General features: G+C 48.2%; 1 long non-coding RNA gene across 1 annotated transcript in view; it reads left to right on the top strand.

Moving 5' to 3' along the window:
- The first annotated feature begins 459 nt into the window (after nucleotides 1-459).
- LOC144100607 (uncharacterized) overlaps nucleotides 460-16,306 on the top strand; it is a 56,410-nt gene continuing 40,563 nt past the window's right edge. Inside the window, exon 1 of the long non-coding RNA XR_013307757.1 lies at nucleotides 460-602. This is a non-coding gene — a long non-coding RNA (uncharacterized LOC144100607). The remainder of the gene's footprint in view (nucleotides 603-16,306) is intronic.

The following is a 16,306-nucleotide window of genomic DNA, read 5'->3' as shown; positions in this document are numbered from 1 at the left end:
CGCGTAAGCAATCGCGCCCGCATGCGGTAAAATGAAACAAAGAAAACAGCGGGGATGGATCCCCGGAGAGCGCGTAACTTTGCGTGTGATTCTGCACTTTCCACTCAGCTCGCCGACGCGGCGCCATAGAACCACGGCCACGCGAGGCGTCGATTTCACTAGAATGTCTGAGTAGTTTCTACTCATCGTCGACGGAGAAGGCGTGACCTTTACCGCGCTAAAGTGGTACCTTCCCCCCTCCGCTCTCGCGCCGGCGTCTTCGCATCTTAAGAAGGACACAAATTTCTCGAAGGCTGTCTCCGCGCTCGACCAATGGGGTCGTGCTCCCGGCGCGTGAAGGAGAAGGAGCTTGTGCAGTTGATACTGCGTGTATGTGCGCGCCTGCCTTGGCGCGAAGAACAAACAGACGCGGACTGCGCCTATAAATGAGGGGCATCAACCTCTGTCTGTTAGCCCGAGCCGCCGTTGATCTCCCGAGAAGCGCGCCTGCTCGACTCCCGGGAGAACACCACTCGACCAGCCACGCACTATCGAGGCAACGTGCGCCAACCTGCCGATCGCCCCGTCGTGTTCCTCAGGTCGTCGGACTGTCGTCGTGCCCGGTGAACCAATTGTGTTTGTCTCTCTCTGTGTTAGTGCACTTTAGGTGCAAAAATTCTGTTAAATTGTGATCTCTCTCTATTGTTACTTGCACGAGTTGCATTGTATTTGTAAATCACTCTCCTTGTGCTCGTACGAGTGATTGTGAACTCCTCTATATCGCCTCTTCGCTGTGTAAATTTGGCTCCAACCCATTCTCTGGCTTACGACCGGTGAACGCTGGGCACCAAACAACCAACCCGTTTGTCACTTGGTAGCTGGTCTCCGGCTGAGCTTGCCACGCTGAGTCGAGTTCATCTCCGTTGTGACCGAGACCACTACCCCCACACGCTCTAAGGGGGTCTGGGAGCGCACGAAAAAGTGCACGAAGAGGTGACATATTCTGGCGACCGCGACAGGATGTTTGGTGCTTTGTAAGCGCAGTGAATGGAGAAAGAGTCTAAAGGATTTTACTAAGAGGTTGTAAACACGCGTCTTGCAACAGAGCGATATTGTGAGGAGCCGCGCTGAAGCGGTTATTGAGGTTCACCGCGTAGAGGTTGTCTTTGCCTTGAGAAGTTCAGTATCGAAAAATGAACTTCAAGGAACTAGTTGAGGTTGGTACCCAGATGGGGATGTCCGGGGCTGAACGACGGAAATGGGTGAACTAGGAGAGAGGGAAGGCTGAAAAAGAAAGGCAGAAGGCTCGAGAAGAAGCCGAAATTGAGAGAGAGAGGGTTGAAAAGGAAAGACAGAAGGCTCGAGAAGAAGCTGAGAAAGAACGAGAGTGAGAATTCGAACGCGAAAAGCAACTGCTTGCCAGGAAGCTCGAAGTCCAACGTTCCGTGAACAGCGGTGCGGAACCTCATAGACTAGAGACGAAGGCACGGCCTGCAGATAGATGCCAGCAGATTACTTTTCAGGTTTGATGAAAAAAGGGATGATCTCGACGCGTCCTCAGGCGATTCGAAGGGATCGCGGGAAATCAGAATTGTTAATAATTAGTAATATTTGGTTTTGGGGGGAAGAAAATGGCGCAGTATCTGTCTCATATATCGTTGGACACCTGAACCGCGCCGTAAGTGAAGGAATAAAGGAGGGAGTGAAAGCAGAAAGGGAGAAAGATGTGCCGTGGTGGAGGGCTTCGGAATAATTTCGACCACCTGGGGATCTTTAACGTGCACTGACATCGCACAGCACACGGGCGCCTTAGCGTTTTTCCTAAATAAAAACGCAGCCGCCGCGGTCGGGTTCCAACCCTGGAACTCTGGATCAGTAGTCGAGCGCCCTAACCACTGAGCCACCGCGGCGGGTATCAGAATTGTTCAGACGGTGAATGTGCTACCGTTCTTAGCTCATGTCTCAGCGGGGAAGCTCTAAGCGTTATTCAAGCTACTTTCTTCAGAACAGGCTGCAAGTTACAGCAAGGTAACGACCGCCTTGCTTAAGCGTTTCCGACTTACCACCGAGGGATTTCGAGAAAAATTCAGAACAGGGAAGCCCACAGATGGCGAAACAGCAACCCAGTATGTGGCGAGACTAAGTCACTACTTTGGTCGGTGGACGGAACTTTCAGAACTTTCACAGGAATACAGTGCAATTCACCACCTGCTCATTAACGAACAATTCCTGTGTAGCTGCCACCCGAGCTTGTCGCTTTACCGGAAAGAGAGAAGGGCGAAGACTCTCTCCGAAATGCTAGATCTTGCAGACCATTTTCTAAAAGCTCAAGGAGGAACGAATCTATGCAAAATTATGAATACGAATTCGGAAAACGGCGGAAATTCGGAAGGCCGAGCTGCTCGACCCGGCTCAAAGCTTGCGCCAAAATGCTTCCTCTGCAACAAGTCGGGCCACTACGTGGCTAATTGCCGCAACAGCGCTACGAACAGTAGCCCAACGGCTTGTTTTAAGTGCGGCCAGAAGGGGCACAGAGCCGCAGTTTGTCCGAACCCAAACAAGCCCAATCCCCAGGTATCGTGCGTACAGGCCTCCTCAGGTCATAACCTGGAGAAAGAAGATGAAAATGGGTTCGTAGAACTGACGAACGGCACGAAGGTACCAGTCATGAACGCCGTAGTGAACGCGCTACCGGAAGCCGAAATGAACAGAATGCCTGTCCTGAAAGCGAAGGTAGCAGAAAAAATAATTGCAGTGTTGCGAGACACGGGAAGCAGCACTGTAATCATAAAACGAAGAATAGTGAGAGATAAGCATCTCACGGGAACGAAGAGCCTTGTGCGGCTAGTGGACGGCTCGTTTCAGCACTTGCCGGAAGCTGAAGTACAAGTGCGGACTCCGTACTACTGCGGGAAACTAACTTCACTATGCAAGGAGCGCCCCATATACGCCCTCATATTGGGCAACATAAAGTGGGCAAAAAATTTCAAAGGGTCCAGAAAGTAGCCACGAGACAGAAAAATCCGAATACTGCTCTTCGGAACAGCGCAGTGATCGCTAAGCAAAAAAAGTCGCGAAGGAAGCGCGAGCGTGCTAGCTCAAAAAATAGAGCAGTGCAGCACAAAGCTAAGAACGATGAACGGAAGAGTTCCGCGGATGAACGTTCCGAGGAAGAAAAAAACTTTCTCGGTGGAAAGGACGGGCACGGCAATAGAAAGCCGTGCGAAGCCGAAATAAAGGCCACGGAGTGGTCACAAGGAAGCAGCGAAACGCGAAACAGAGACAGCACAAGAGGGCAACGTGTCCGAAATTTCTGCTCGGCTCAGCTTAGCGCAGGTTGTGGACATGTTCATTGTGCTGTTGTGCACATTACCTCAGCTTGCTTTCAATCGCACAGGAAAATTCTGGAATGTGACCAAGAGGGTATTCACATCGGTCAATATTTTGAGCCTGTGTACATTGGCGCAGGTGCCCTGGAATTCATCGATTGCCTAGTTTGTGTGTGTACACCTAAGCGCACAATTCTTTTCCGAGTCGGCAAATTTATTTAGAGGCTTCAGTTGGGGCGAAACAGAAGCCCATGTTCACCGAGAAAAAGACCTGCGAGTCGGAGAGACCATTGTTGCGACAAAAGGCAACTGTTAAGGTCCTCGCGCGCGCTTTACGGAAGCGCAAGTAGGAAATGTATGTGGAAGTATCGGCTAAAGTATGCATCGTACTTGTGTGCTCCCTCTCAGGAAGGTTGCGCATGCATCGTAGTTGTGTTCTCCCTCTATGGAAGGCTGTGCTAATGTGTTGCCGAGTTGCGGCATGTATTTAAGTGCATTTTGACATTGTCAGGTTTTATGTGCGTGCAGGCATAATTGTAGTGATGTTTGTATATTGGCAATCGCCATTGACTTTGTGAGCCCAAGCATGTGCGCGCGAATTTTGTGTTTTGTGAATATTATTGCACAATATTCTTAAAGAAGGGGAAATGTCACAAAATTCAGCGCGTATTCGAAAAAAATAGTGCTGCCCGTAAGCAATCACGACCGTGCGCGGAAAAATAAAACAAAAAAGCAGCGAGGAAGGATCCCCGTAGAGAGCGTAACTTTCCCTATGTTGCTGCTTTTTCCCTTCAGCTCGCCGACGCGGCGCCATAGGAAACACTGCCACGCGCGGCTTCGATTTCTCTAGAAAGTCTGATGGCTTCTTCGGCTGGTCGCTTTGAGGCTCCAAATCAGGGCAACACAGGAGCAAACCAATCTGCGGGCGGGTCGGCATCCGAGCCGGAGTCACGGCGCCCCAGCCGAACACAAGGGTGCATTTCGGAGCGGCCGAGAGCGCCGAAAACGCTCGACAGCAGCGCCAACATTTCGCTGTTTCGCCGCTCAGCAAGAAACAACATGGCGTCCCTTTACGGTGGCGTGGATTCGGGTCCGTCTACGGCAGAGCGGCTACTGAACGCAATGCTGGACGGTAAGTTTACAGCGACTGCAATGCATTCATATTAAACTCCGCGCCAGTTGCTTTGATGTCAACATGCAAACACAAGTGCTGGCACCAAATTTCTTAGGCCGCGTTGGCCGCGTTGGCGCCTAAATGGTGGGATATTTTCAAGAAAGAAGATGGTCTGCGTAGGCGACATATGAAAGGTTAATTTACATCTAAACCCCAGTCGCATATGTTTGCGTTTGGATGAATCGTTTTCGCTCTCTTCCTACTTTGCCGCTGTTCGTATGCGCCTCCGATGGCGTACTCCGTAGCACGTTATATGTAGGCATGTTTCGTCAGGCTCTCTGCTTTTCATTTCTCGTTGATACTCTTCAATGACGTGCAAATTAGGGCCTTCACAACAAACTGATAAATGCAGGAGAATTGTATCTGCTTTATGCATACAGTTGTCAGCGTTAAGCATAAATGACGAAGTAAAAATAATCTAGCGGTTACAGTGACAAGAAGTGCACTGCATGGGAAAGCTAATTACTAATTACCCCGCTTTTATTTTCTCGCCAGCAACTAATTTTCGTTTGTTTTCGCTTTATTTTTCCTTAGCTGCTCACCCAGTTTATTTACGCGCATAAAAATCTATTTGCAAATAAAAAAATTGTGCTATTGCATTAAAAAGTTGCCACTTTGTGTCGTTCACATCGCTGAAAAAATGTACGCGATTTCTTTACTTCAGCTGTATTGATATAAACTTATAGGCATAGGCATATTTATAGGTCGGCACCAATACTGCTCTTCCTCACACACTGATGTTGGTAAAGATAGAACACGGTGTAGGTGCAGGTAGCATTGAACGATCATATGATGACTCTCCTGCCTTCTTTATGTTCTCTCAGGTAGCCAACGAAGCACAACTGATAAGGTTCAGTTCTCAAACCCAGGGGAGCATGGACAGCCAAGTAGCACGGACGCTACACCAAAAGGTATGCTGAAGCGCCTGTGCATGATCTAGCCGGTTTTCAGGGACTTCATTTGCTAGTATGGAGATGGTGAATTTTTTAAACTTAGCACAAGTGCGCCCTTCCCCACGTTTACTTCTTCGTTATCTAATGTCTTGCATGGCCATTTTAAAGCAGTTAAGCTTAATGCGCTTAAAAATTTGTGCATTGCATGGAGTAGTGCGAAGCCACTGTGCATGAAATCAATTTTATTGGACTGCAGTAGCATTAAGCATGCACTGCAGTAGCCGGCATTAAGTAGCTGTTAAAACTCTGCGTCACTGTTTAGCCGAGGCCTGCAAATACACCAAAACGTATTAGTATTCTCTTTGTTTTCCACACAGCGCCCTGCACCTCTGGTGAAACGAAGTACCTCCTTGATAAATATGCGCTGTATACGCCGAAAGTCGGTCCACTGAGGAGGTTTTGGACAAAGCGCGCCATGGGGGAGCAGATTTCTCGTGAGATAGAGGAGGTCCTTGGAACCAAGCGCACTGCACTACAGTGTGAAACTCAATTACATTTGTAGCTAAAAGAATGAAGAGCGAAGAGAAGGTCAACAAAACGTCGGGACAAGCTTCCTGTTGGCCAACTTTTGAAGACGAATTTTCCGCTACAAGGGCCATTGATAATAGCTTGGAGCCCGAGGTGCTACAAGGAATTGGAAAGGTCCGTTACAAAAACACAGCAACACATGTTCAAAGTTCATCTCATAGTAGCAAGGGCTCTGCAGAGCTTGATACTGAATCTGAGGATTTGTCAGCCGGGGATCTGTGTCAAAGTCGTTTGGAAGTACCAGATACAGTCAGGCCGTGCAAAAAGCGTAAAGCAGATAGAAGCATGCGGGGAAGTACTTCACGAGTAAAGCACATGGATTTATTTTTTGAGAAAATGAGAAAAATTGTCCAAGAAAACGAAGCCAGAAAGAAAGAAATAGAGACAAAGAGAGAAGAACGACATATGGAATTACTTAGGGCAGATGCAGAGCGCATGGAAACGCTGAAGAAAATTTTTCATCATGAAGACTGAGAAGACATCGTCACATCTTGCCAATGTTTGCACTACTAGTCTACTGTTACAATAGTCAGCATATTTATCAATAGTTTATTTATTGCCTTTAAGCTGCAGCTGTGTTATTTTGTTGTTTTCTTGTTTACACAGAGTTATGGAGCAGTTCACAGCTGTTTTTAACTTTCCATCCACAACCATATGTTACGAATTTCTGCTTCATTTGTTACAGATTGTTTTTTTTTTGTGCTTGGAGCACAATGAAATATTGTCATTTCACCTCTTTGCAATAGAGTACTGTGAAGCAGAAAGTGAGCTGTTTGAAAACAGCCACGAATAATACAATATAACTGCATTGCTAGGAATGAAACTGCCAGGTACAATTTATTCACTGCGATTTCTAAGCTCACATTGTTAAAGCAAATGTAAAGAGCAGTTTATAACAGCTTGCACAAAATAAGAGAACACTGAACTCAAAAATAAATGTAATAAAGTAATACCTTAATGTAAAGAGAAAGCCACAGCTCTGTAGAGTCGCAAACAAGGGGAACATTGCCTAGTTCGCTTCATGCTGCACCCTCAGCCTAACACGTCTTAGGAAGAGGTCGGCTAGCTTTTCTCGTTTGAGCTCCCCCAGATGACGTAGCACACTTTCACGTGCCGTCTTACCCGCTCTACAATGCTCAGGGTCCACTTGGTTTTGCCATGAGTGCTGGGCAAAGTGTAGTGCTCTTTCTACCACCTCCTCCTCTGTTCACATACAATCTGTAGAGTCTGCAGCATCCATGCAAACATTGTGAAGGTCACAGGATGCTGTTATAAGCTGTGTTATCTTGCCAATCGTGGTTAGCTTAATGTATTTGAGTTGCCGAAACCTGTGTTTTAGCAGCCCAAACGCATTTCCTATTTTCACTCTCGTGGCTGTGTGGCGGTTATTGTAAGCAATTTTTGCTGCAGTAAGGTTGCCATAGCCTCTATGTGGGGTGATCAAATGCTCCCTGACAGGGTAACCCGCATCATCGAGCAGATGATAATTGTTTACTTCACAAAATTTTGGAAGATCACTACTGATAGATGATAGCCTTAGCACTCTAGCATCGTGAATTTTTCCAGACGTGCCATTTAACACATCTTTAAAGCTTGCATTTGCATCACATATGCCTTACATAGTGAGAGACCCCTGGGCGTGCCGGTTTCCATATGTGGATCGCACTTTGTTCTTTGGGCAGCGCATGAGTATGTAGGTGCCGTCTACACATCCTATCACATTGGGGAAGCCAGCAACCTGGAACAGGTGAGAAAATCAATAAGACAAAACGATATCTTGTGCTATTACGCATTAAGGTATTTTACATTCCTAATGTAATTGCGGTACCTTCAAATAAAGCGTTGAAAGCGTTTGCATATCAGTGCTGCTCTAGAAAGTGATTTTTGCTCAAGACAGTTAGGTAATTAACTACACTAGATATTTTAGTCTACTTCAAACTTCACCAGGCTGTCAAATCTACTGCCTGTGTTTGCATAGTGCTACTCAATAGAACAATAAGTGTACATAATTTTTCAAAATCTTTAACGATGGCATCCTTGTCGTTTCCGAAGTCGATGACTTCTGGTGCTATATGACAGAGAAACTGAAGAACTCTGTCCATCACTGCCATCTGTGTTGATTCTGATATGTTAAACAGTACTGCAACCTCTCGCATGGATGCTTTGTTACTTGCATACCTGAAAAACAAGAGTAAAGCAAATATTATACCGCTTCCTTGAGTATGTTGATGCATTGCAACTGCTACATAAAATTAAGATTACTTTGAACCGATCACAATTAAAAAGCAATGTTACTCATGCACGTAGCACGTTTTATGAATTATCAATGCAAAAGTAACTTCTTTAGGCCGATATGCGGGCGATTTAACTGGGTTGGATTCAAGAAAGCAGTGCCAGCGACGAAAAATTCTAACCACTGCAGTACCAACTAGTCAGCTTATTATGCTATAACCACTTTTAAACATTGCCAACCGAGCAATTGACACAGCCCAAGAAATCTAGCTACAGGCAAAGAATGCTATAAAGATGTTTTCGGGAGGCAATCAAGATCGAACCCGGCAAGAATGCCTAGTTGTAAATTCAAATCGCCTTGATCAAGAACACTGTTTCACTACTTATCATGCTGAAGAAATTTCAGAAAACTTGCCAAAGAAACGAAGGAAGATGCTCCTCTGCCGTCTTGGCGGGTGAGCCACCGCGAGTTCTGCTTGAAGGATAGAATTTGGAGTCCTAGAACTTACTTGGAGACAAGCTCGTAGCAAGCCTTGCGCGGAAGGGGAAAATTCCTATGGAACTATTCAACCTGTAAAATAGAGCTAGCAATATTGACCGCATCTTAGAGCTTACCTCTGATTCAGAATAATGTCGCACCGTAGTTTCCACGTAACTTGTCACTTTGGATATTCTAACCGGCACAGTGAACAACTCTGAACTTCCTTGTATACACGTGAGAGTCATCTTCGTCGGAACTGCTGTCGGTGCTCTCATTTGCAGCTAACAAAAGAACCGGTGGCTTCGCTAACGCCACTAGACGCTTCTGCTTCGACATGATGCTGCGAAATTGCGTGCACTCAGCAGAGCTAAAACAACCAGAAAGTTTAGCACAGCGGTACCCGGTACACAACTTCGGTGCAGAGGCAACTCGATCTGTTAGTGCGTTGGCGCCAAAATTTGCAACAGGTTACGGAACTGGCTTGGCCTGGCTTGGCGCCGATCCCAACACCAGAAAATGTGGCTATCACGTCATGCGATCTTCAGCCGAGCTTTCGTTGCTTCGTCGGGAAAGTGAGAGAAACTCGGAGCCCTCTGGCACAGAGCACTCTAAGTCAGAAGCGCTCGGAAAGAATCACCCGAATACAAGTCAATTGCTCTTTTTCGACCCGCCGAATACAACCACCCATTTCGTAGCGCTCTAGAGCGCTCAAGAACGACCGGCCGAAGACACCATGAATAGTTTCTACTCATCGTCGACGGAGAAGGCGTGACCTTGACCGCGCTAAAGTGATACCTTCTCCCCTTCGCTCTCGCGCCGGGGTCTTCGCATCGCAAGAAAGACCCACAATCTTCTCAAAGGCGGTTTCTGTGCTCGATCAATGAGGTCGCGCTTCTGGCGCGAGAAGGAGAAGGAGCTTGTGCAGTTGATACCGCGTGTATGTGCGCGCCTGCCTTGGCGCGAAGAACAAACAGACGCGGACTGCGCCTATAAATGAGGGGCATCAACCGCTGTCTGTTAGCCCGAGCCGCCGTTAATCTTCCGAGAAGTGCGCCCCGCCCGCTCGACTCCCGGAAGAACACCACTCGACCAGCCACGGACCAGCGAGGCAACATGCGCCAAACTGCGGATCGGCCCCGTCGTGCTCCTCAGGTCGTCGGACTGTCGCAGTGCCCGGTGAACAAATTCTGTTTGTTTGTCTCTCTGTGTTAGTGCACTTTAGGTGCAAAGATTCTATTAAAATTTAATCTCTCTCTATTGTCACTTCGCACGAGTTGCATATTATTTGTAAATCACTCTGCTTGTGCTCTTACGAGTGATTGTGAATTCCTCTGCATCGCCTCTTCGATGTATAAATTTGCTTTGTTTGGGAACCTTTAGCTCCGACCTATTCTCTGGCTTACGACCGGCGAACGCTGGGCACCAAATGACCAACCCCCTTCTTACTTGGTAGCTGGTCTCCGGCTGAGCTTGCCACGCTGAGTCTAGTGCATCTCGTTTGTGACCGAGACCGCTACCCCCCACGCTCTAAGGGTGTCTTGGAGCGCACGCAAAAGTGCGCGAACTGGTGACAAGAGGCCAAGCCAGCAGGACTCTCGGCAGACGCGCCAGACTGCCATGTAGAAGCGCGTCGCTTTCGTAACTCGTGAAAGCTTTGGTACTGCGGCATGACGGTAAAGACGAAGGTGGGGTTTTTCGCCAGGAGCATTTGGTATGCGTTATGGGCGATTCCTTTATGGATGTGGCTAAATAATCCTCGGAAATCGATGGGTTGATGCGCTTGCATAAGTCAACAATGTCTTCATTATAACTCGTGAAGGTTTCGGCCGGTACCTGACTTCGAGCACGAACACAATCCTCGGCGCGGAGTTTCTGCATGGCGGGACGGCCGGAAATGTCCGAAAAGCTCGTCTTAAATGAGGACCAGGTGGGAAGGTTTGCTTCATGGTTACGAAACCTTAGGTTGGCAACGTCCTTCAGGTAGGAAGAGGACCTTCCTCAAATTAACAGAATCATTCCGCAAAATGCAACTGCGGTCGCGGTCGTATGGGCCAGCCAATCGTCAATGTCATGGTCGTTCGTACCGCTGCACAGGGAAAGGTCGATCTGGCATTGCAATCCGGAAGAGAGGACGGTGGCATAGATGGGCGGCGATGGTTGGGTCGAACCGTCTCCCGTGGTGTCCGGTGCGAGTAATGTTCGGCTCCGACGTTCCAGAATGAAAACCGGGAAGAGGATTGAGCCACCTCCGCCAAATGTAAAGGTGTTTATTCGACGAGTGGCTCGGCGGTCGTTGATGTAAGGGCGTCACAACAGGCACAGTCACTCAGGATCCCCAAAATGCACATCGTCGAGCTAACGTCCCGCCGCTTGTTGAACTGCCACCGGTCGGTCCGTGTCTATATATATATAAATATATATATATATATATATTTAAGAGAAGTGGGCACTTCTACAAAGACACTTTTATTTATCAACGTTTCGACCGCGGTGCGGTCTTCTTCAGGACTGTAGTGGTCTCGCGTCAGATGGACGTTTTAAGTTTGTGAGCTCAAGAGGAGGGAGAAAGGAGTGTTACACGCAAATAGCAACAACGGTTCAAAAAACTGAAAAAAAAAATAAAGATGGGGGTGCGGGGAGCAGACCGGGACAATATTGGGGGAGGAAGCAAAAAAAATAGAAATAAAATAAAAAAGGGGGGAAAACTAGTACAGTAAGGAAGGATGGGGTACAAAAGGAGATGGCGAAACGAGAGAAAGGGAGAGGAAGACGGTGCGGGGGACATGGGCAGCACGGAAACAAAACACAAACAAAATGCACAAACACAAAGGGCGCCGCTGCAGATGCGTGGCCAAAGAGGAGCCGCTGCGCAAATGACACTGGCAGTGACGAACAGGCCAAACCAGGCGCCTTTTGGGGGTCTCACTAATTTCCGGTGAGCCGAGGGCTAGAACGTTAAGGAAGGAGTGGGCTACGTTAACGAGCACATGTCTAAGAACTTACTCACGGGGTCTGGGTTTCACTGAACGGTGCAACCCTCTCCGTGGGTGGGTCGTTGAACCGACCTCGCCGGGAATACTTGTTTGTAGGGGAGGAGGGCTGGGCTAGCTGTGTGCAAAGATTTCAGATTGTCGGAAAATGTAAGGAAAGAACGTCAAAAACTTATCAATACTGCACGAGGCAGGATAGTGTAAGTAAGGAGGGGTATGATTGCCTGGGATATACACTAGGAGTTATAAAAGGTATATCTGAGTTAGCCAATTAACGAGAAGTGTAGTATTATTTTGTTTGGAGGTCGTGAATAAAAGAAAGGGTACCAGGCTTTTCGTTAAGACCTTCTTGAATAGTATTAAACTTGTGGATAAAATAGGATTCACGCTGTTCACGTTCTCGCCTGTTTTTGAAGCCCCCTTGAATAATTGTTACTTTTAGTTGGTCAAATGGGTGTCCTTCTGCGTTTACATGCTTGGATAGGGGAAGGTTTGGGAGAGACTTGGCGTGTGCGCGGTGATTGTTAAATCGAATGCGGAATGCAGTGTTTGTCTGTCCTATGTATTGCTGGTTACACAAAGTGCATTCAAGAAGGTAAATAATGTTTGATGAGTCGCAGTCAAAGTTACCGTTGATTGAATGCTGGAAAACTGACCTCGTACTAGTTGCGGAACACGTAGTCTGCATGTGCTTGCAAACTTTGCAGCGACCCTTACCACAGGGCTGGCATCCATATTGTGGGGTTTTGTGTTCCTTGGAGTGGACTAGGTGGTTCTGAATGTTTTTGGCACGCCTGTAAATCACGCGGGGTGCGCATGTAAATATTTTCGATAGTCGTTGACTTTGCTGGAGAATGTTAAAGTGCTTATTAAGAATTCTGTTTATGTTCGGTGCGTTACTGTTAAATGTGAGGATAAGGTTTGTAGTGTAATCATTTCGGTTATCTATTTGGTGCCCCTGGAGTATTTGACTACGGTTAAGATTTGAAGCTCTGCTTATGGCGTCATCAATAAGGGAACGTGGATAGCGCTGTGTTAAGAGCACGTTGCGCATGTGTTCGGAGTTTTCATTAAAGTCTAGGTCGTTAGAGCAGATTCTTCGAAAACGATGGGCCTGCGAATAAGGGATGCTGGTTTTGCAGTGACGGGGATGGGCGCTTTGAAAATGTAGATATTTTTGTGAGTCGGTTGGTTTTCTATAAACGGTTGTACGAACTGACCCCTTGTCCACCAGAATGTCAACATCAAGAAAATTGATTTGACTGGCTGAGTAGGTGTGCGTAAACTTTATGTTTGGGTGCACGGAGTTGAAACTGTCAATGAAATGGATAAGTTGTTGTTCTGTGTTTGTCCATATTATAAAAATATCATCCAAATAGCGCTTGTAAAAGTACGGCTGGATTGTACAAGAAGAAAGAAATTTTGACTCTATATGATGCATGAAGATATTGGCATAATTTGGGGCCATTCTTGTTCCCATAGCGGTGCCACTTACTTGCAGATAATATTGATGATCAAATTCGAAGCTATTATATTCTAACACAATTTTGGCTAGTGTTCCTAACACGTTTGGGCTTGGAGATTCATGAGGTTTCTGCTGTTCATAAGATTCTAAAAGGGCTGCAATGCCGTCGGCATGGGGAATGTTTGTGTATAAAGATGTTACATCCATGGTCACAAGAAAGGCTCCTTCTGGTAATGTTATATTGTCTATCTGGCGGAGAAAGTGGTTTGTATCTTTGATGTAGGATGGATGTGTGGCTGGAATGTGGCTAATTAGAGTGTCAATGTACTTTGATATTGGTTCTGTGAGAGTGCCGATTCCTGAAATTATTGGCCGTCCAGGAATACCGGCTTTATGTAATTTAGGGAGCATGTAGAAACGCCCAGGAGAAGGATGGGTAGCCGTGAGTGCCTTGCATAGTTTCGGGGAGATTTCATTGTGTTTTATGAGGTCGAGGAGAATGTCAGATATAGCTTTTGAGTGCTCGTCGGTGGGGTCGCCATGCAGTTGTTTATAAAAATGGTTGTCAGAAAGCTGTCGGATGCCTTCTGCTATATAGTCATCCCTGTTCAAGATAACAATGCCTCCGCCCTTATCAGCTGGCTTTATGACGATGTCGGTACGGTTGCTGAGCGCCTCGAGAGCAGTACGTATATATATATATATATATTGACACAGTGCATTCCGCATTTTCGCTTAGCGCTGACCTGAAGCACGCGCCGTCTCGAAGAAGAGGAAGCGGAGGTGTCAGCGATCTTGAGCTGTGGTGCAGACGTTCATGTCAGTACGACTTTGCAACATTACAGGCATTGTGTACTATTATGCACATTAAGCAATTGTCCCGTCTTTGATCTCCAAGTTAACTGGACCCCTTTCCTTCCCTCTTCCAATCTCTCAGACTACATACTATTACCACTCCTTTTCCCGTCAAAACTTTCCTGTATCCAGTAATTAACCGCATGTGTCTTGGCCACTCCCCCGTAGTGGGTATGTGCCAGCAACGTCTGAGGCCTTACTTCCTTCCTTCAGACGTTCGTCGGATCCTGCGTTCCTGTGTTCAGTGATCACCGCATTCACGCGTGACATTTTGGTGGAGCTTTGCTGGGTAGTGCACCCCATGCTCAGGACCCCTCCAAGAAGCCGGGACTCCACCCCGCTTGACACCTTGAGAGTCGAAGTTACGCCCACCCATCAATGTAGCCGGCGGCTGCAAGGACTGCAACCAGAGTTCGGGGCTCTGCAGTCTCGTCCGACCTCCAGGAAACTGACCTCAGCGCGACCATCAGTGCCCACAAAAACCCCCGTCAGCATGCCAGATGCCATCCCTTTGCCTTCTGTCGTGCTGCAGCAGCCACGCGAACCACCCACCTTTCAAGGTTTCCCAGGTGAGGACCCGGAGGACTGGCTCGAGAAGTTCGAGCGCATAGCCCAATACAACAGGTTGGCTGACGACTCGAAGCTGCAGCACGTGTTTTTTTCACTGGAGGGTGCAGCTCGTATTTGGTTTGAGAACCGAGTAGCCACAATAACAACATGGGGCTCCTTCAAACTCAGTTTTTGCAGGGTTTTACCACCGTCCTCAGGAAAGAACGTTCCGAGCTGCTCCTCCAGACACGCGTCCAACTACCAAACGAGACCGTCCTCGTTTACTCTTGGGACATGGCGAAGCTCTTCCGCCGGGCTGATCCCAACATGTCCGAAGAGAAGAAGGTGCGTTTTCTTAAGAGGGGCATCAAGGAGCAGATCTTCGCTGGGTTAGCTCGAAACCCGTCCAAAACGGTCGCCGAATTGGTCTCCGAAGCCACTACGATGGAAAAGATGCTCGACATGAGATCCAGACAGTACGAGCGTCCGCCGTCGCTGATGTCTACCAGCGGTGTCGATGCTTCTAGCCACGAAATCCTTCGGGAAACCATCCGGACCGTCGTACGCGAAGAGCTTCTAAAGCTCTTTCTAGCCCCGGACTCGCCGCAAGTTTCTTCCATTTCGGACATTATTCGTGAAGAGGTCCAACAGGCGCTCACGCCGCCAGCCCCTCTTCACCCGAACACAACACCCCAGATGATGACATGCGCCGCAGCCGTTCGCCATCCACCGCCGCCTTCAAGTCGCCCGGATACACCTGGCCACATTCACCGCCAACCACACCCACCTCACCCTTCTCAGGTTCTCCCTCGGAAGAGCGACGTCTGGCGTACCGCCGATTATCGCCCTTTGTGCTATCACTGCGGCGGGCCCGGTCACGTCTACCGCAACTGCCGTTACCGACGTATGGGTCTGCAGGGATATCGTGTCGATGCGCCCCGACCGCAGCGTGGTCAACGGCCTCCAGAAATAAGCGATTACCTGGCCGCGACACCCGAAGCACCACACTGCTATGCCCGGTCGCCGTCTCCACGTCGTTTCTCGTCTCCGCGACGTTTTTCCGCCGACATTTCGCATGGAAGGTCTCCTAGTCCCCGTCGGGGAAACTAGTAGCAGCAACCTTTGGGGGCAAGGTTGCTTACCGGCGACATGTCCAAGATCCTCCACTGCTGCACAAACATGACCGACCGCTTATACGACGCACCGACGATCACCAGACCGATAACAAGCCTCGCCGCATCAATTCTTTGCCGCCTATAGCACCACCATCACGACCTTTCCAGAAGATCAGGATAGACGTGCTGGGCCCATTCCCTCTTTCTCATTCGGGAAACAAGTGGGTCATCGTGACAACTGACTGTCTGACCCAATACGCTGAAACATCAGCTCTGCCAAGTGCCACAGCCCTTGACGTAGCAAAATTGTTCATCCATCAGATCGTTTTGCGTCACGGTGCCCCGGAGACCCTAATCACCGACAGGGGTACAGCTTTCATGGCTGACCTCCTAGAGCAGATTTTACTCCACAGTCATACAGACCTCCGAAGGACGACATCCTACCACCGTCAGACGAACGGTTTAACGGAACGCTTAAACAAAACGCTAGGTGACATGCTCTCCATGTATGTCGACGTTCAGCACAAAACTTGGGACGAAGTGCTCCCATACGTCACCTTTGCATACAATACGGCCGTTCAGGAAACGACAAACATGCCACCGTTCCGTCTCGTTTACGGCCGCGACGTGACCACGATGCTAGACGCCATGTTACC

Source organism: Amblyomma americanum, chromosome 8 (genome assembly GCF_052857255.1).
Source record: "Amblyomma americanum isolate KBUSLIRL-KWMA chromosome 8, ASM5285725v1, whole genome shotgun sequence".
Lineage (NCBI taxonomy): Eukaryota > Metazoa > Arthropoda > Arachnida > Ixodida > Ixodidae > Amblyomma > Amblyomma americanum.
Note: the sequence above shows the minus strand (reverse complement) of the source record. Positions and strands in the feature narration are given on the sequence as shown.